Source organism: Alligator sinensis, unplaced genomic scaffold (assembly GCF_000455745.1).
Source record: "Alligator sinensis unplaced genomic scaffold, ASM45574v1 scaffold1092_1, whole genome shotgun sequence".
Classification (NCBI taxonomy): Eukaryota; Metazoa; Chordata; order Crocodylia; family Alligatoridae; genus Alligator; species Alligator sinensis.
Window position 1 is genome coordinate 28,362 of NW_005842252.1, and position 21,283 is coordinate 49,644.

Genomic DNA, 21,283 nt, shown 5'->3' on the forward strand with positions numbered 1-21,283 from the left:
CCAGTGGCTCTGCAATGATGTCGGCCAGTGCCTTCAGCACCCTCGGATGGAGCTCATCCGGGCCTGCCGACTTAAAGGCATCCAGTTCTTCCAAGTGACTCTGCACCATCTCAGGGTCTACGCATGGTAGTCTGGTGCTTTGCTGCTGCCTCTCTACAACCCCAGTGAGAGACTTGTCGTGCCCCTCGCTTAGGAACACTGAGGGAAAGAACTCGTTGAGGAGTTCAGCCTTGTCCCCCCTGTCCCTCACCAATTGCTTCTGCCCATTTAGCAGGGGTCCTATTCTTCCCTGGGCCTTCCTTTTACTCCCTGTATAGCTGAAAAACAATTTCTTGTTGTCCTTTACTTGGGATGCCATCCTCAGCTCCATGGTAGCTTTGGCCCATCTAACTGCCTCCCTACAAGTGCGAGCAGAGGAGGTATATTCGTCTCTGTTGACCTGCATCCTATTTAATTCTGCCCATTTTCCCAACCTGTCCAGATCCTCCTGAATCTGTTCCCTACCCTCTGGTGTGTTAACTTTACCCCATAACTTGGTATCATCTGCAAACTTGGACAGGGTGCTCTGTATAGTCAACACCTGTTGATATCAACATGTCAGTGATCTCAAGTTACGTTGCTTCCAAGTGACTGTTGTTATTATAGGGAGGGTCATCTGTATACCTGGTATGAAAAATGTTCCCAGGGGAAAAGTTGCTGATAAGCAGCTGTTGCTCTTTTACCAGGTGTTGTTGCAAATAACCCTTGGCTGTGTCTGTTCAAATAGCCCTTGCTGTTTTGTGGGAGGTTCTTGCAGTGCCACTGACAGGTTGACAGCTGCATGGTGGATCCCACCCATTCAAAGCAGTAATGTATAGTAATATGATCAACTTGAAAACTTGTCAGATATGAGTAGCTCAGTTGAAGGAGTCTTTACCAGTTCATTTAAGGATCCATGGGGTGTGAAGGTCCAAGTGCTTGCTGGCCACAAGGCATGGAGGCAGAAATCATTTAGGAGGCTGTGAAGGGATCTGATTTTGGACTGGTTGGGATTCTCTAAGGAAAAGCACTTAGGGAAGTTTCAAGGTGAGCTTTTCCTCTCAAGAATGCATCCACTGCCCATCACACAGTGCCTGATGGATATTCTGGCTCACCCCTGCCCTCCCAGCAGTAGAGAGGCAAGTAAATGTAATAGGGAAGAAGCAATACATATGGGGAAGGTCCTGCATGGGGGAAGACATATGCCCATTTATGTGCAGTAGCATCAGCTGTCTGTGCTGGCAGAGGTTGAGCAGCCAGCAGAGACTGAGATCAACTAGATTGGCTATGCCCTGGAACTGAGGACTCTCAGCTGGACAGATGGAAGACATGCCAAAGGAAAAGGGAAGTGGAGGTCGGAAATCCAAGGGAGATACTGACTCAGATGCACAGAGGACAGCAGGGTCTACCTCTCTGTCCAAATACTTATTAGCAGTGTAGTGGGCTAGGATGCATATGCAAATGGAGATTTTCCATAGTGTATAAATTGGTCAAAGCTGAATAGAGTGTACAAGGGAGAATTCAAGGTATTTCTCTGGCCGTAGAGACAGCCCTATACTTCATATCCCAAATTCCAGATCTCTGCGCACTAGAGCTGATCAAAAATCCAGGCTGATTTTTTTTTTTTTTTACATAACGCAAAGTACACACTATTCATTGACCCCATGCTGAAATGAGTTACCCTTTATGGGCCTAAATTTAGAAAAGTCCAGCCTCAGGTAGAGAGCAAGCACAAAACATTTTAGTCAGTCAGGCTGAAGTATGCCAAAGTGAGAAGTGAATGAAAACATTTATTTTTAATGGGAAGATGTGGCCAGTCCTATGAATGGCATCACTGCTGCACTTTCTATGATAAGGGTTGAATTGTTTGTTAGTTCTCTTTGCCTTGTGCGGCTGCAGTCAAGTCTGCTGGATTCTGACCCTTTTGCACCCATAAATGACTGAACTGTTAATTGCATTCTCTCTGCAGTTCCACTGCTGCAACTCCATTGACAGAAATGAGTTACCTGCACAAAAATTGCCGTTGCTGCTGCTGATGGCCTGGCACCACTGGTGGCAGTGGCCACTAAGCCACCATAGCTGTCCCATGCACTGCTGCTGCCCCAGGTGCAGAACTGCCCAGCTACAATTCTGCTAATTACCCAAACACAGTGAGCTGGACCAAGTGTGACAGATGGCATAATGAAAGCTGCTGAATATGGATTGTTCCTTGAGACATAAAGGGCGCTTCTACACACGATACTTTAATGCACATTAGCTTAAGTTAATGCACACTAAAGGCACGCATCTACATGTGTGCACCCTTAATTCACATTAAAATGGTGAATTTAGGGTATTTGTGCTTAAATTTGATACCTGCACTACACATACTTGCATGTGTAGATGCCTGCCTAAACCCCCTTAATGCATATTAAGCTAATGTGCATTAAATTTAGGTGTGGTTAAATTCACATGTAGACATGCTCAAAGGGGAGAGAACTCCAAGAACCCAGACTGACTTTGCAGGGCTGGCACTTAGACAAACCAGCTCTGCTTGTAAACTGAGGCACAATGAGGAGAAACCCTCCCCCAGGCCATTTTTAAAATCCTTTTTCAGAGTAGAGCTGCACTTCAAGATTAAAGGATTTGAGGGTAAGCAGCCAAAGAAGGAATTGTGCCTTTGTCAAGGTCTCTTTCATAATATAGATTCCCTTTGGAACAGAGACTGTGTCCTGGACACCTCTCCTGCAGTTTGTGATCGCCTTCTCTCACTTTCAAGATCGTGTTATCCCTGTGGCAACTAGAGAGGATGCAGAAAAAGAAATCAACAATCAGGAAGAACTTGCTGTGTCTTGGTCACTGCCTTTAGTCTGATCCATGCTCTGAGAGGTTAATCCCACTTCCTGCTTTCACATTTTGTTTTGTTTCTCTCATCCTTCTGGTCCTCCTCCTCTTCTGCTTCCCCTGCAGGTGTTTCCATGTGGCCTGATTCTCTTCTCTGCACTATACATGCTGCCTTCTCACTTGTTTTCCTTTTCCCTGAGCTTGCTACCCACCCAAGCTATGCTCTTCTCACTTGCATGTTCACTCTGATCCATAAGGATGACTCGTTCTCTTAATCAGCAGTGACCCTCAGTAAAAGCATTTCAACTCACATCTAATTTTCAAGGGATCTACAAGCTTCAGAGTTTACATTTATAATAGAAACAAAATCAGCCTGAATCATATGACCAGCCAGTTCTCTGCAGCCAACAAGTACTGGACATTGATTTTAGGGACCATGGCCTATAAAACCTCTCATCACGCAGGAGAAGCTTCTGCTAAATACAGTGAAATCTTACACTATTTTCTAAGAGTCCATTGTAGGGTGGGTTAGGTATTTCTCCATGCAGTTAATTATCAGTAGCATGCTCTCTTCAACTTCAGGCAATCAGTGACCTGATCACCAGTTGGAGTATGCCTGCATTTCCTCTCTCCATACACTTATACATGAATTCACGCTTGGATGTGTGTAACTACCTTCATACATGCTTACCCTCCTACGAGCCTGTTTGTGCACATAACTACCCTCATACTGTATGGCAAATCCAGTTGAATGGCATGCATCTAGAAACTCCTTCAGAGAGATTGCCTCTTGAAGTCATAGAGCCACTGTAAGAGGAGTGGGACTGCATCCAGCCAGCCCTAGGAGAGGATGCTGAGAGCATATTGAAAAGCTGTCTTCAGCCAGGGCTTGCCAGTTTAACAACTCAGTTCAGTGTTCCTATTGCACACTGGGCTCTTTGACGCAACAGAGAGCTTTTTTTTTTTTTTTTTTTGCTTCCTCTTAAATCTGCCTGGCCAATTTAAAGCTTGTGGATTCTTTTTTTCCCCTCAGGGAAAGCTTATGAGAGGATTTTCTTTTTTAACAGTTCATTCCATGAAGCCATTTTATTTTTTTTTTGTAAATTGTTTGCTGTCAGGAAACGTTGGAGCTGAACACAAGGCTTTCATTGCAGGTCAGTAGCTGAACTCCTGACCGAAGCATTTAACATTCAAGTGTTGCTTTAGCAAGTCCTGGAGTTTGCAAGGGGAAGGCAAGTCAGCAAGGTTGTATCATTTGAGCCAATAGGAGGCTAACTTCTTAGTGGAAATTTTTGCGCTTCAGTGGTTTGGAGTGAGTTTTCTGCAAGATTAATTGGTCATGTTCATCTTGGAGACAAATGGGCCAAATCAATGTTATTTTGCTGAGAACAGTCGTGTGACACCAAGAATCAATCTGGTCCTGTGCTGTTTATATACTATATGATTTCATCCACTTAAACTTTTGTAAGTTCTACAGGGGATTTTAAGGATGACAAACTTCTTTTGCTCCTTTATTAAAATAATTATATGTTTGAGTTGTTGTTTAACAGCTTATTTCTTTTTAGCAGGATATGTTTAGAAGCATATTGCTACTTTATACAGACAGTGCAGGGAAAGCAGTCATTTGCAATTGTCTTTTGTATTTCCTTTTAGATTTCTATTGAAAGAACTCAAATTATTTACCCTGAAAAGGAAGGATGTAGATGTATCATTATTGCCTGTTTCCAACCTGTCATTGAGGTAAGTCACTCTTTTTCTCCTGTCTCAGAAATTCATTTTGAGATACAGTCATTGTTTCTGTCCTCTTCACTATATTTATAGAGATCTTCCTCTTATTTGTAATGCATTTGTTTCCCCTATTTGGTTAAAAAGCAGATAAACAGTCAAGTCAATCATTAAACTGTTTACCATCTCTAAGACTTGTTAAACCTTACACTTTCAATACTGTTTGCTACACTTCTATGGACTGGCATAATTTACCCATTCACTACACAGGGGTAGGGGTTTTTTCCTGAAGATGAATAAAATATCATTTTTTATTATCATCATCATGGTGTAAAGTGTTGGTTAGTGTTTGCTTTCTGCCTGGGCTGGTCAATTTTCACATGAACTTTGTAAAACTGAGTTTAACTTATTTTTAGTATTAAACACTTTTCCACCATCATGCCTTTCAGGGAGGGTTTAGATTAAATTGAATTGTTTCAGAACATGCACAATGCGTTTTCTACCAGGGACATTATTTTAATGGTACACTAAAGGGCAACACAGAAAATAATAATCCTATCAAGCTGTTGATTTTCCTTCTCCTTAATGTCTTCTGGGTATATGAAGAAGTATATAATTTCCAAAATATCAAAATATTTATGAAGACCAAGTCAGCTGAAAAATGTTGCTGCAGTGTTCGCCCTATACAATTATGGTGAAAATAAAAATTGTAGGGAATGCAGCTGTTAGTCTGAGTGATGATTATCATCCAGGGAGCTAAAGAACTGTTAATTTTTTGTCACACAACTTAAGCTTTGGCCAGCATTGCTGAGAGACTGATTGTTCCTCCATGGTTAAGACTGTAGTAAGCTTCCCATTGCTATAAGTCAGATTTTTGAAACACACTTTTTGTGATTTCATCACTAGTAGAACAATCCATCTAAAGTGGCACATGGCAGTTCTCACCCAGGGGAAGTTTAGTTCAACCTAGATATGTTATTTTGTAGAGATGGGGCTTGGGAGGGTGATTCAGAAAGTTTCCAATACTGAAAGTCCTCCAATGGCTTTTCTCACATGCCTGTTAGTTTCCTCTATGGATTTTGAATTGCATTAACTTTGCTACAGAAAGATGCTTTTAGTGTTTGTGGATATTTTCTGAGTTGGGAAGATTAATGAAGGACTTAAAAAGGTACAGAGAACTGTTTTCAAGCATATAGATGAAACATTTGATACCATAAGCATTTATTATGTCCTTACGTGAATAACTTAATTAAAAGATTAAATAAAAATCTATTCAGCCTGCACTTCCTTCAGCCAATATCAAGCCAAATCTTTTTGGCCCTTTCTGTCATGTACTTTTTGAAGAGGGGATTCATAACATTCTTAGATCCCAAAGATTACAAAATCTAGAAATGCACAATTACATTTGCAATTGGTATTATACAAACTGCCTATTCTTTATCACCGCAACCTGTTCCCAATGCATTCTCACTTTCAACTATCTTGAAAGCTTCCTTAAATCTTGAAACACATCATATAACAACTGAGTGATAAAATATGGCACATATTTTCTGAAATGAATTTTCAGCAGAATGAACGTTGTATCCTGGTATTGCATTACCTTTCCTACTGAGACCCCTTCATGGCGGGGCCTTTCCCTTTTCAAGGGGATTTTGTGGGTTGCTGTGGTTGGGATGGAGAGTGTCCCTGGTGTCTAGCTACTAGGGAGTATGGAGAGGATGGTAAATATCACTGGAGATTCAAAGACAGTGCTCTCAGTCTCTTAGTAGGGAAGCTGTGTGTGGATCTATAGTTCATCCTGAAAATGAGCAAACTTCACTTCTCTGGACAGAATGCTTGGCAAGACTATACAAGTTGGTCTCTCCATTGGGTTTTGCTGCAGGAAGTGCTGCTTGGGCCAAAATTGTTATGTGTTTGAAACCATCGAAATTTGTTTTTACCAGTATTTATGTGGCCTTTATCCTGGCTGTGAAATGCATTGATCTGTAACATCAGGTTGTTTTTTTTCCCCATCATTTTAATCTTCAACAGGTTAATCAGAACCTTTAAATGCTGTTCATTTTGCTTTCCGTTGCTTTGCTTCTGTTTGCTTAAATAGAAAGAAGGCAACAAGATCAGGACCACTATGCACAGAGACAAACACCCTCACACACAAATAAGTCTCTTGCTCTCAATTAATTCTTTGAAAGGTTTGTGCATAATTTTGCATTTTACACTTTCCCACCGTGACAAAAGTAGTATTTGCATGCAGGGCCAGTAATGCCTTCTTCACTAAGTCATGAAATACCTTAGACTTATGGTGTAATTGGACGTGCCTTACAAAGGGCAGTGTGTTTAGGCTGCTAACCACAAGGGAAAGCATGTGCCTGTGAGAAAACAGACAGCTATGCAGACAGGTAGGATGGAACAACAGGAGCTGCTTCAGAGTAAATGCTGAAATCCCATTTTAAGCCTGAGTATATGGGGGCTAGGGACAGACATTACACATAAACTGGTTTATGTGATCAGAAACTGGTTTAAACCTGTAACAGAACAGAAGTTCAGTACACATAAACCAATTTCAAAATGGCTGAAACTGGTTTAAGATAAACCTCGTTGAATGTAGTATCAAACTTAACTAATTTGGGTCAAACTGGTTTATGCAATGTCTGTCCCATATGCCTTCCTGGTTTAAGTTAAACCAGACTCCCCCAGCATCCCAAATGCTTTGCTGGGCTGTGCTGTTTTCTCCAGAGAACAGGCCTGGCCTGGCCTCCCTGCTTTCTAGCCAGAGCTCCGGCAGAGACCTCCAGCAGAGACTGCAGGCACAGTAGGGTCTGCCTGGCTTCCGCCTGCCCTCCCCCCCACCCCGCTTGGTGCTCAAGCAGGGTTCCTTCCCTCCTTCGCTCCCATCTCCCACAGCACAGACCCCAGCCCCACCGACCCTAGGTGTGTGGTATAATAGCTAATGCTGAGAGGTGTGCGTGTCCAATTTCACTGGGACAGGACAAAAGCAGACAGGACAAAGGCAAACAGGATAGTGTCCACTTAGGACTTTTTGGAGCTAATCAACAGGTCAGCTGGTAATGTCTCTCCATTCCTTCCTTGGAAAAAGCTGTTTAAGAAGAGATTGAACTAATGAGAGAGGCTTTTGTTTTGCTGATGGCCTGATAAACCTTGTGTTATCAGCCCCTTGCTGGCTCCCTCACCCGTTAGGTTTGCAGACAGTATGAAGAAGCAGGGAGAGGGAGATTGTATCATCAACAGAAGCATGCACTGCACCCCCTTACCCCCACTTTTTGCCTCAGAGTGCTAGCTGGAGGCTAGGGGCTGGCAATACTCCTGCCCCTTGAGCAACGAGCAAGGAAAAGCCTGGTACAGTGCTGGCAGGGTGGGGTTTAAACCCCTCCTTAATCACAGTGTCCTGCTGGGTCCTGGTTAGACCCCACCTCAGCTCAGCACTTGGGAAAGGAAAGGAGGGCTCCTCTAGTCCCCCTGCCCCCAGCTTCTAACCTGAGCCACTGCAGGCATGTGCCTGCATTTCTTCAGTCCAGAGGGAATGTCTATGCAGGTGCAAACTGATTAAATTAAGTCAGGTTAGACTAACCTGCAAAGATTGAATACATTCAGGCTCAGACTTTTTGAATGTCTGTCCCTAGCCAGGAAGTTGAGAAGTAGATCAGGGAAGCTGCTCAGGGGTAGGAAGGAACCTGGGGTTGGGGGGCAGGGGAGTTTGAAGAAGTGCATCAGGGGCTGTGGGGAACATGAACTAGAGCAGTGGGGACTAACCTGTTTGGCACATGTGCCAAGAATTAGCTCTGTACCCACCCCAAGTGCCATCTGATCGCTTCCGCTGCCTATTTGCTGCTCTGCTTTCTGCTCCCAGCCCTGTGCTCCCTTTCCAATTTGCTGCGTTGCTTTCTGCTTCCTGCCCTATCTGCTGCTCTGCTGCCTATCCCCTCCCTGAGCTGATGCTTGCCACACATAGAGGCTGCCTGTGCCACTTGTGGCATCCTGGAAAAGAGGATTGCATGGAACTGTGTGCCTGTCTCTAGTGCTTTTTGGAGGAGAATATAAAACAGAGGTGGAGGGGCAGGAGACTGGGAGGGCATGTACAAGGGTTGGGACTTCAGTGACCTGGGGTATGGAGCTAACTCTGCTACTGACCTGAAAGGTGGCCTTGGGTAAATCACTTCTCCCCCAATACCCTTTTCCTTTCTTGTCTATTAGACTGCAAGCACTTAGAATAGGCACTTCTTTTCCTCAGGGATTTGTGCAAAAAATAGTGCTGTGCTGATCTCTGTTAGCACCTCTTGGCATTATGGTACTATTAATAATCAGGCTAGAGAAATGCCCCTCTTCCTTTCTGCAGGGGAAGGGAGGCCATAAGTCTACAATGCTACTTGAAGCCTGGGGTGAAATTCATGTTTTTTTGTTAGTTTGTACATTTGTTTACAAACTTTTCATTGGAACAGGAGCTCTAATAGAAAGACTTGGACAAAAGTCCCAGTGAAAGATTTTTGACTTATTTCTTAACAAGCCCAGTCTCACCTCAGCCACAGCAATGTTGCTCCAGCAGTATTGTGGCAATTGTGCTTCAAGAGGTGTCATGAGCCTGTCTGATCACAGGACCTTTATCCCTTGTGTTGTGTCTTGGCTTCTTTAAGATTTCTGTGCATCTGTAACACAAAGATTAATAGCAAACCCACCCCCCCCCAAAAAAAAATGTTCCAAAAATCATTTGTATTTCACCCAGTCTTTAATTTTAAAATGCATCTCGGCAGTAATTAATAACTGCCCAGGGACAGATTAAGGCTTCAGTTTGACACATTGCCTTCGCATTTTGTCTTCTCTCTATTTCTCACTGCAGCCCCTTCTTCCAGACATGTATTTGGAACTGATGGCAGTCTTAATAAAATGATGAGTCTGCAATGTGCATTAGGTAAATTAATGTTGAAACTGGCAAAGACTTTGCTGTTGACTTTTTTTCTCTCTGAAATACCAATTGTGATTCTCTAGTCTGAAAGGTGATTTGCAGGTCAGGGGCAAATTAATTTATTCAGATGTCGATCTGAGTCTCATTACAGCAGAGGACAGTGAGATTGACAAAGAGGATTGTAGGTTATTTCATCTTGTCCCTAGAAAGTTGAACAAACCCTAAATGTTTCCATTAAGTAGGAGTACCAGAATGAATACACAGTTCAACTGTATAAACTAGCAACCTCTTCATAGATTGTAAGTTTGGAAGGGACCTTGGAAGATCATCAGGTCAAGTCAATAATTTTCCTCCACCCAGGTTCCGTTCCAGACTAATACCTGTTTTTTTAAATATATATGTCTATTTTTGGAAGGAGAATGGCTGCACCTTACCCACATGAGGGTTGCCCCAGCCACCTCCCTGCTACCCTGCCTCCCTCCTCGGGCTTCTGCCCACTCCTGGGTAGGGTAGGTATGGATGGTGACCCTAGCTGGGGAGAGGTGGTGATATGGGATCCAAGACAAAAGCTTGAGTCAAGGACTGACTTTCATTAGATCACAGCAAGGTAGCTGCTCTGCTACATACAAAACCTTGACCCAGCTGGCTATCTGAGGCAAACTGAGGCTCCAGAGCATTGCAATAGCGTTATGTTTGGGGGGGATTTTGATTTAGAGTTGTTCAGTTATAAGGTGTTCAGTCATAATCCCACAAGTTGTAGCTTTGCTCTATTAGCTCAGCCAAGTACATATATCAAGGCTAGGGACAGACATTACACATAAACCAATCTAAGTGATCAGAAACTGGTTTAAATCTGTAGCAGAACAGATGTTCAGTGCACATATACCAGTGTAAAAATGGATGAAACTGGTTTGAGACAAACCTGGTTGTCAGACATGGTTATCACACTTAACTGATTTGGCTTAAACTGGTTTATGCAGTGTCTGTCCCAGACCTCTTCCTGGTTTAAGTTAAACCAGACTCCCCCAGCATCCTGGCATGCTCTCTGGGTTGGGCAGGGCTCTCTGTTCCACAACAGAGCTGTCCCCTCCCCTGTACTCCTTGGCTGTAGCTCCAGCAGACAGTAGGCATCTGCTGGGCTTCCCCCTGCTCTCCCTGCCCACACCCCACTTCCCTCACCACTCCCTGCTAAGCAGGGATTCCCCGCTCCCCTCTGCCGTACACAGATACCGCTCAGCATTAGTTAGCAGACCATATGCTGGCTACGGTCGGTGCTGTGGCAGACAGGACAAAGGCAGACAGGACTGTGTCAACTTAGGGCTTTTTGGAGCTAATCAACAGGTAGTTGAGAAGCTTTTGTTTTCTTTGTTTTGTTAATGAGCTGATAAACACCAAGTTAGGGGTGACAAACACTGTGTTATCAACTGCCTGCTGAGCTGCTCAGGAGGGTATGGAGTGTCCTGCCCAGGCTTAGCCATGCCCCCCTCAGCTCAGCACTATGGAAGGGAAGGAAGGGCTATTCTAGTGCTTCCCCCTGCCCTCTTCCACTTCTAGCCTGAGCCATTGCAGGTATGTGCCTGCATCTCTGGGATGTCTGTGTGGTTACAAACTGATTCCAGCTAGCCAGGTTAGATTAACCTGCAACGTTTGAATCAATTCAGGCTCAGGCTTTTTGAATGTCTGTCCTTAGCCCAAATGTCTGAACCTGTGGTTCCTCTTGTACTGAGCAGGATAATTATTGCAAAACACATCATCAGTTGGGTAAAACTAACCTTTCTCATGATGAACTAAACTCAGATCATGTTCCATATGGGAGGGCAATCAATCCAATACTTGGTGAATTCTGTTTTTCAATGACAGGAAAAGGTGACAGTGAAGGATCAAAAGTGACACTGCTATGAATACTTGGCTACCACAAGCCAGTTATCCCTGTGGTAACTTTTCTGACACATGCTTAAAACCCTCAAAATCAGAAGGATCATGAGGCCCTGCTTTCGTGGTCTGTACTCATACTGAAAAATCAAGATCCAGCAACCTTTTTGCCTTTCTGCCCCATGGGAGGTTTCTGTCCTCCCTGAAGCTCACCTTAAGACACCTGGTGTATAGTTTGACAGATGTACCTCCTCAGTCAGACTCCCCATCTGACACAGTCTCCAGAATAGGTTGCACCCTGCCCATGCTTGGCACTTGGGGCACTTTTATATGTGTTCTCAGGGCTGTGGGGGGCATGGGGGTGGGTGGGCAGCACTTTAATTAGAGAGGCTCCAAGAGCCGATCTAATTAAATCACCACGTCTCCTGCATTAGCATCAACCCTGCTCTTAAAAATGGTGGCGGGGGGGCTTGAACTAAAGGTTGTTTGATGAGCTTTAGTTCAAATGCCCCTGCTGCCATTTTTAAGCATGGGGATTTTGATATATGAGATGCAGGAGGTTGCTGGAGTACAGCAACTGCCAGGCTCCAGCAGGCTCAATTAATTGAATCTGTTACAATGTACTGGAATTTCAGCATGTCAGAGCAGCTTCTGTGCTCATGCATAGGTGCCTTGGAGTCAAAAACAGAAGCCCCTTGGGCCTTGCCCCCTGTCTCACTGAGTAAGTGAAAAAGAACAAAAGGATAGTGGTATTACAGTAGCAGCCTCAGGACCTCCCACTTACTCTACACCACTCATGTCTCTATACAGTGCCAGACTGGAGTCAAGCTCAGCAGCATCTTCTTTCCCCAGTGATTCTGCCAAGGCCATTCCCTTGGCTGTGTTTTTGTTCTATTGTAGGTAGGGACAGTAGGAATCTCATTCTTCCATTCATACTCATCATTAATTAGATGATGAGGCACTTGGATAAATTTGAACCGAGTTCTGTGGGTACCTATTGTGGGTTATTTGGGGATAGCCCCTGGTGGCCTGTCCAAACAAAGGTGGTCAAGTCTGGTGATGTCATCATGTAAATATAATTCCCACAAATTATTCTTAAACTAAATGGGGTCTCGATGGAATAGTCTAGGCTTTCTGTGTTCCAAGGACAGTGATGGTTTTGCCTGATCTTGAAAAGATGTTAAGCATATCAATTGACTCCTGTAGGACTCTCCTACTAAGCAAACTTTCTCTGATTGGAGCCAGTGATGGTCAAGGCACCCAAGAGTCCATCATTCTCCTCAGGCTGTTTGCCAGTTGTACTGAGTGGGAGGCCAAAATATGTAACATTGTCTGTGCCAGTCGATTGCTGTCCTTGTATAGTAAGGTCCTGGTATTTTGATACCTTCTTCAAAGCTGCTTCTGACAAGGTGCCTGATTTACTCTCAAAGTGAACTGTCATATTTAGCATGATGGCATCCTTCTCCCTCACAAAAAACAGGTCAGGCTTTTTCATCTTGTTATCTCTGTCCCTGAGATGGGGTTCTTTGTAGACTTCTCAGCTGTGCTCTTTTGCTGTATATGCTACCAATTTGCAGAGTTTATTATGTCTTTTTATCTTGGCATCTTTTTATCTTGGAATGGATGTCTAACTGGATAAATGCCCACAATATAGGAGCACTTGTCCCTTTCCACCCTGCAGTACCTACAGTTTTGCGGGAGGAGAGATAGTTAGCCATGTTACTCTTTAGTCAGTCAGAAGGCAGGGTAGATATGCACCTTTATAGAATAACAAAATTATATATATATATATATATATAATATATATTATTTATATATAAATTATATTTATATATAAATAAAAATACTTCATTGGATACAGTGCAAGGAGGTGCAGAAAGCAGACTAGAAGGAGAGAAATTAGAATACAAAAGACAATGTGTGAGTGGGGAGAGAGAGAGATGGTGGCGGGCAGTGTTAGGAGAGAAAAGCAAACAAGTGATTAACCCATAGAAACAAAGTGGGTCACAAAAGTTAATCCAGGAAATGAGATAAGAATCTGTAGTCCCTATTTACACCATACCTCACACAGTCCAGATTGTATATGATTTCTTGTTCCTCAGTGGTCTGTTTAAACTACTTTTTAATTTTTTTTTTTGCTTGAGACCAGCAATCCTGAGGCCAGCAATGAAATGTCCAGGGAAGTTGAAGCATTTTGCCATAGGCTTTTGTGTCACTGTACAGCTGACATCAGATCAGTGTTCTTTCATTCGTACATGTAGAGATCACCCTCTGTCCAATGGTGACAGCAGAGGGACATGGTAAGAAGATGATAGTGTATATGACATTGGTAGAGCTGAAGGTGAATGAACCTTAGATGATGTACTTCTTGTTTTTAGGTCTAGTGATGATTTATTGATGAAGGGGGGGGGACACAGTAGGCATTTGGGTCTACTGCAAGGCCTGGTGGCTCAGTGAAGATGGGAGTTCGTTAGTTTGAGAGACACTGTTTGAGTCTGGGGGGCTGTCTGTAAGCTAGGACAGTTTGTCCCCAAAAGCTACCTTGAAACAGTTTTCCTTTTCCAGGAAGGGTTGGAGGTCATTAATGATGTGTCTTAGGTTTTCAAGCTGGGGCCTGCAGGTGACAACCAGGGCTATGACCCAGAAACTCCTTAGTGGCATAGACAATGGCTTATAATCTTATGGCACCTAGTAGATGCTTCTCCTGGATGCCCTCATAGTTTATTCACAAGTCACTACATATAGGATTATTTCTGAAATGCCCAGTGCCACAGCCTTGGAATGGAAATTTAGTCTATTGATTGAACTATTCATATGTGCGCTCTCAGAATTCAATACTTCACTATAGGTGTAGGTGTCTCTAACTCAGTGGGCCCAGATCATTACCTTGCACAGAGGATGTAATCATAATGAAACTGGGGCAGACACACTTGGTATTCCTTTCTCTTTCCTGCCAGCAGCCAACCCTTTGCTTATGCTGTTGGCCAGTGCTGTTTGGTGAATTAAAGGATATGACCAGTTGGCAAGCCTTTGCAGTCACTTCACCTGGATGGATAGAATAAAGCTACTCTATTTTCATAGTTCCAGTCCATCATCTCTGGGGCTAAAATATAATAAGCTATCACACATGCATGCAGGAAAGTGGAGCCAGGATTTAACTATTGCATCTATTGCAGAAAGGATGATACTCCTTAACCCAGAATGGTTGTCCTGATAAATTATTATTGGTAAGCCATATACATTCAATAGCTCTAGCTTTCATGTCGGTTTCAGAGGAGCTTTACCAAACTTAAAAAGCTAATGATCAAGCTTGTTCACAGATTCTGCTTGATGGGTACCAGTCCAAGCATCTATTGTAAGACCAAGATATTTTCCAGTTTCTCCAGGTGATATCATATTCAGATCTAATCCAATCATCCATGGTTTGCAGTTATTCACAACATAAGAGTCATGAGTAGGACAGATAAAAAACCCTTGTATCTTCTTTACCTGCACCGGCAGGCTTGACAGCTGACAGAAGGCTTCAACCATTTTAATATCCTCAGCTATCCCTTTCCAAGTATCACTTAACAGGACGATATTGTTAGCAAAAGCCATTGTTGTTAATTTGTTGTTATTATAGGTCTAACCATTTCCTCTTGATTCTAGTTGGGTGACTCCTGCTATATTAAATAAGAAAGGCAACATTGGTTCATCCTGCTTGACTCTAACAGTGATACATTTATGGGATGATAGTTCCTTATCGATGTCTAACTGAATGATAATATTACTGTAAGAGACTTTTATGATGTTTATAATTTGTTCATCTAACATCTTCTTTCTTAAGATCCATAAGATATGATCAAGGGACACAAAAGTAAATGCTTTAGAAATATTGACAAAAAAAAAACCTCCCAGAGATTTATGCTCTTTCTTTGTTTTTTTGATGAGTTGTAGTATCATCAAGTTTTCTGAGAAGCCTGGGGCATCAATGAAGCTACTTTGTCTCATATTTAATTAGACAAACTTTTACTAATCTGCTTGTTAATATTTGAGAAAAAGAGTCACATGATAGGTTCAACTATTACCAGTCTCAAGTTTCTCATTGCTCTCAATTTCTCTTGGTCTGTAGTCTTTGATATCAATAAAGATTGGCATTCTTGAACGTCACATCCATGGTGAGCCATATATTTTAGACAGTGCTTTTCCCTTGAGGTCAGTAAGATGAAGATCCCTTAGGGTAAGATTTTCAGGATGAAGAGTGGTTTTATTCATCATTTCTTGATCTTATTAATTTCTCTTGACAGGATTAAGAATGCATTGTCTGCATTCATTAATACCAGAAAGGAGCCCAATCCCTTAAATGCTGAATCCATTTCCCACTTGATCTGGTATACTGTGACTCTTTCCTCAAGTAGGACCTCACACTTTACCTATTCTTTTTGTTGAGCATGGTATGGATTAGATTTTCTCTGAAATAACTTCTGGTACCAGAGGCATGTACCTCTCTTTCATGCTCTCTTTGACATCTAGTTCCTCTTAGATTTGTTGAAGCTATCTTCTTTTTTTCTGGCTAAATATAGAAGGGATAATTTCTCCCAGAAAACCAAGAGAATATCCATTGATGTTGTTTAATTTAAAGTTCTCACACAAAATGCTGTTGAGCCCATGACTGCAGAACCCTTTCCTCTTCCTCAGATAGGTTGATATCCTGTAAACATTCCTTGGTTCTTAAAGTGAGCACTCAATCCTTGAGTAACTCTAAGATCTTCATTTTTCTGCTTATAAGTATTCCCTCCTCCTGGGATCCTGGCAAAAGATCTCTTACTCCTGATGTTGTTTGTATGAATCCAGGACGCATCCTCATATCACTGATCTGCTTGGGAGTTTTACTCTTTCATATGTTGTTTATTTGGTTTTTTGTTATCACATGAACTATGAGATTTAGCATCCAGTTGTAACAAGAATGCTCCCTTGTCTCATGACCAACAGCTTTTGTGACTCCCCCTCTTGGACTCATATTTGGATTGGCTATTTAAGATTTGTTCCTTATTTCACAAAGCTGGGTGCACTTGATTCTTATGTTGTGATAAACCACTTTTTCTGTCACGTTTTTGGTTATACAGTTTGCAAGTCTGATCCCCCATTAGAATTTATATATGTATAGCCTTCCACTTTGGCACATGCCAGAGGATACTATGATGGTTAGATTTCATCCTCCCATGACAGGTTCATTAGCAAGGAGTTTTTGTTTTCCCATGTTTGTACTTTAGATGTTCCACCAAGACTGTCACCTTCCTAATGTGGTCCCCACAAATTGGCATGATGGATTATCATCTTGCAGTTTTACTACAGAGTATCCACCAGTCAGCATCTGGGTTATTACCAAATGCATCATTTACCTGTGTCAACATCCTGCTCCATGTCAAGTTCTTTGGTGGCAATGAGCCTTTCTATTTGGCGGCTATGGGGCTTGGCTCAATCCCTGGGGAAAAGGGTTTGCATTGGATGGTAGAATGAGCATACTGGGAAGAACTGCTTTGTACGGGGCAAGTGAGACCCTAATTTGGCATGCGACATGATTAATATGATTAATGATGCTATAGGGACTGAAAAGATTCTCTTTCATCTTTCTGATGCCAGGCTGAATTTATGTTACTGGAAAGTAAAAAAGCTGGGGAATTTATTTGAAAATTGAACATGATTCAGTATCTTTAATGCAAGTTCAAGTTGCTCTTGGAAATGGCATTAGGCTGTGAACTCACTCAAGCGATTTCAAATATTTTGCTTCTAAAACTTCACTTGAGAAAGTCTAATCATAGAAATCTCAGCCATGCTGATGAGAGCATGAACAGAAAGCACTGCATGTGCCTAATGTCTTCACTAAACACTCAGCAGTAGAAATAAGTATTAAAAGGACAAGGGCTGGGGTATATATTATGTAGACCAGGCGTGCTCAGCATCTGCCCGTGGGCAAGATCTGGCCTGTGGCTCCATGCCATCTGGCCTATGGGGCTCTCCATGGCTCTGGAAATTTGGCACAAAGAGAGTGTAACAGGGGGTCTACTGTGGGGGCCAATTTTCCCTTGGCCCGCCCACCTATTTCTGGGCCAACTGCCTGCCTTCTTTCCTGCCACGTCTTGTTGTCAATTAAGTAATGATCTTAATTAGGTGGGGGGCTGCCCATTTTTCATCCCGATGCCAGGGGGTGCTATCTGCAGCTCCGTTCCTCCCCTACACCACAGCCCAAGACTTGCAGATGGTATTTATAAATTCCTCTTTATGTTGGGGTCTCAGCTGCTGTCCCCTTCTCTCTAGCTAGGTCTGTCAGCCACAAAAAACCACAACCCACTAATTGGGGCTTGGCTCCAAGACTCTAGCACTCAAAACTCACTCAGGCTTCTGTGGCCTCTCTGGCACTGGGGCCTGCTCACCCTGAATACTGTGCCCTCTCTGGTGCTGGGGTCTACTCGCCCTGAATACCATGCCCTCTCTGGCGCTGGGGTCCCCACATTGCAGTGGGCCCTCAATGAGGCCTCCTCCTTCCCCAAATAGCCTCAGCCCAGTCCTCTGGCATTATTAACATTCAACACAAAACATAGGCTTCTATGGCCAAAAATGATAATAAAAAATAGGAGAGGCAACATGCCTGCTTACTTTAGGTGATCATGTCCTTTGGCTCACAGCATGATATACTCTTCCGGATGAGGCTGCGGCTGTGGCACCATGGTCATCAGGAGTCCCCTTCTCTCTGCTGCCCCTCTGGCCTTCTCCACTCACTATTTCTAGGGGTCTGGCCTTCCCCTTCCTGTCACCTGACCGGCGAGCAGGTCTGAGCCGTAACCCCTACCTGACCGGCTGGCCGTGACTGGAAAGTTCTAGATTTAAAGGGACCACCCTGTCTTTTGGTAACAGGGCTAGGGTTCCCTGTTACAGAGAGCAGTGGCACTGCCCTCCTAGCTGCCAAATCATCAGATTAGTGGGGAGCCCCAGGCCCTGTACACTGGATCCAGAGCCCAATTTCAGCATGCAGGTCTGGGTGGGACCAATGCTGGCCAGGCCCATGAAGCCAAATCCTGGCATGCAGGGGCCAGGGAGCCAGGAGGGGGTGGCACCATGCCCTCAGGACCCAATCCCAGTGCATGGAGAGTGGGAGGGGGAAGTGCTAGGCCCCTAGTGCCTGATCCAGTTTGCAGACTGCTTCCACCTCATTCTTCTGGCCCATGGGGTCAAAAGTCTAAGCACTACTGATGAGACTGCTCAGGTACACTGGGGACATGCCCAGCCCTAGGATCTGTAGGGGTATAAAGGTAGCTTAAACACCCTAAAACAACCTTTGCTAGTGTACTGTGCTGAGTACAACCTGGTCAAACCAGAGAAACTGGCCCCTTTTCTCTCAGGGCTTGCCTTCACAAGGGGTCTTTGCAGTGATATCCACGGTCTTGTGCATCAGGTGAGCAGCCTTGCAGCTTCGTTGCTGCCACAAGCCCTAATGTAGGCAAGCTGAGGGAATTTCATTTACCTCAAAATACTGGAATACAATGCTCTCCCCACTTTTTTAAAAATAGTCCTTGGAAGCATGTAGCTGACCAGCCTGGATCTTTTCAGTGGGTTCATTTAAAATACACTTAATAATCTTCCTTTTTTACTTACATGAAAATGAAACCATCTGGTAATCAGGAAAGCAATTGTAAGTGAGTTCCCACAAAGGTGATAGCAGATATTGACAAGATATACAGTAATGTCCAGTACAAAAGAACTTGCATTAGATTAAAATTGCCTTGGGAGAGATTTATAAGAAATATACAATGCAATTGAATGCTCAGATATTAGCAACTTAAAATAAGCAGGAATAGACATATTTGGGATTGATCCACTTCCTATGAAAATGATGGTTGCTGGCTTAGAAATCTGTGGTTGATTTTTTTTTTAGCCACATAGGTACAGAATGGCTATGTAGGTACAAAACAAAATTTCATCTGTCTTCCAAATTGTAGGATGGTGGAATGTGATTCTATTCGATAAAAGGCAGAGGTGAGATTCTATGGTTTCCTTGCATGTAGCCGCACTGAATACACATCACTGTGAATGAAATAATGAGCTGCCCCCCAAATATCTCAGCTCTCTGTAAGCTTTTCTCAGGAAATGGAAAGCACTTACATAATGCAAAAGGAATGACAGGAAAGCTTCTCAAGATTAGGAGAGAGAGAAGGAAACAACTTTTCATTTTGCAATCCTCTGAAAGTAACATGACTAAGATGCCAGCTCACTTTAGCTTTGTAACCTCAGAGATGAAAGAAAAGAGTTTAAGTAAATGCCCTAGAGTATGAACAGGGCCTGGGGCCCTGGGGTTCAGATATACGTAAAGAAGAAGGATCCTACAGCTTACACGCTGTGTGTGTTGTGTGTGTGTCTAGGGATGGTTTAACCCTCCTTTGTGCTTCTTTGATTGTGAAGCTACACTCCACCACAGGTGCAAGCTAGAGTAAATTGAAGAAGGCTGCTCTAACTTACTCTAGTTTCCAAGGGATTTCAAATAAATTGCTGGGATACTTGGTATCCCTGACCATATCCCTTCCTCCAGGTATATGGTTGGGTTTGTTTAGAAGCCACAGTTCTTTGCCACTGAAGAACTTCCCAAGGTCCCCAAGGTCAAAATGATCCATGAGTCTCTGGGGCCATTCTTGGCTAGTGGAGTGAGGAAAGTAGCCACATCCTAGGAAGAATGGGACCCTGAGATTTTGGAAAGACATGAAGGGTAGGTTAAGACTCCCCAGGCACGTCTACATGAGACCCTTTACTGCACAGCAGAGCAAATAACTGTGCAAAAAGCATTACCGTCTACACGCGCAGACCCTTACTGTGCAGTAATTTGCTCTGCACCACAGTTAATTTTCTACTGATGAGTAGTTACTGTGCAGTAAGGCATGCGTAGATGGCCAACTGGGAGCAAATTTGCTCCTGGTCAGCCAGGCAGCAGGAGGTGGGAGATTGCTCCTTGCTCCTGGGAGTTGTTGCTTCCAGGATGGGCTCTGGAGGTAGAGCCCAGGCCAGGACAATGTACCCCTGCCCCGGCAGCAGGGAGCTTCTGGCCCTGGGTCTGAAATGGGACAGTTCCCAGCCAGTTCTGGATTGCATGTGCAGACTTCCCTGCACAGCCCGGGACTGGCCAGGAACTGTCCCAGTCTGGAGCAGATACCAGCCTTGTGCTCTGATTGGGCAATTGAGGCACAGAGCTGGGAAAGAACGGTTGGGGAGGGGCAGATCCCAGACTCCTGCCCTAATCCATGAGTGGGGCAGCTACAAGCGAGCCTCTGGCTGGGTGGGGAACCCCTACCCGACCCAGGGCTCACTGCTAGCTGCCACAGTGGCAGACTGGGGCAGTGGGCTTGAACCTGCCTCTCCCTCAAAGCTCTTTCTTGCCCCTGATCGAGGAGCCAGGGCTGGAACCTCTGCTGCTGGGGCAGGGGGACGTTGTCCCAGCCCAGGCTCTACCACTGAAGCCTGCCCCAGCAGCAGGCAGCTCTGGGGGGCAGGGAGCAATCTCCCAGCCCCTATAAGGAGACAGCTGTCTCCTGGCCCTGTACCCCCTGCCAGGCCCTGGGCTAGCACACAAGGGGAGCCTGGAGCTCCCTCTGGCTGCTGCAGGTGGGCAGAGCAGGATGAACAAATCCGCTTCCAAATGCCTGCACATGTAGATGCCTGATTAGGGTGGGTTTACTCTGCAGTAAATTACTGAAGTTTAAAGCCATCTAGCAGCATTTGCACATGTAGATGCATGCTCCCCCCCGGGTCAATTTGGAGATGTAGTTCAGACTTGTGCAGATCACAATTTGCTTCAAATCATGAATTAGGGTGTATGGGTCCATCTTAAGAAAAGATTCATATCTTTCCAAGACAGAATGCAACAGCTTTATATCTATTTGTTTCTTACATATTGTTCCATTTCCT

General features: G+C 43.9%; 1 protein-coding gene and 1 long non-coding RNA gene across 2 annotated transcripts in view; one reads left to right on the forward strand and one right to left on the reverse strand.

Moving 5' to 3' along the window:
- The first annotated feature begins 4,188 nt into the window (after positions 1-4,188).
- CSGALNACT1 (chondroitin sulfate N-acetylgalactosaminyltransferase 1) overlaps positions 4,189-21,283 on the forward strand; it is a 105,836-nt gene continuing 88,741 nt past the window's right edge. Inside the window, 2 exon segments of the mRNA XM_006027559.3 lie at positions 4,189-4,305; positions 4,495-4,581. The gene's annotated coding sequence lies outside the window, so the exon portion shown is untranslated.
- Positions 6,438-11,320, reverse strand: LOC102388453. Its single transcript, XR_324311.1, has 3 exons — positions 11,254-11,320; positions 9,097-9,224; positions 6,438-6,655 (listed from the first exon to the last, which is right to left on the reverse strand). It is a non-coding gene; the product is annotated as an uncharacterized LOC102388453 (long non-coding RNA).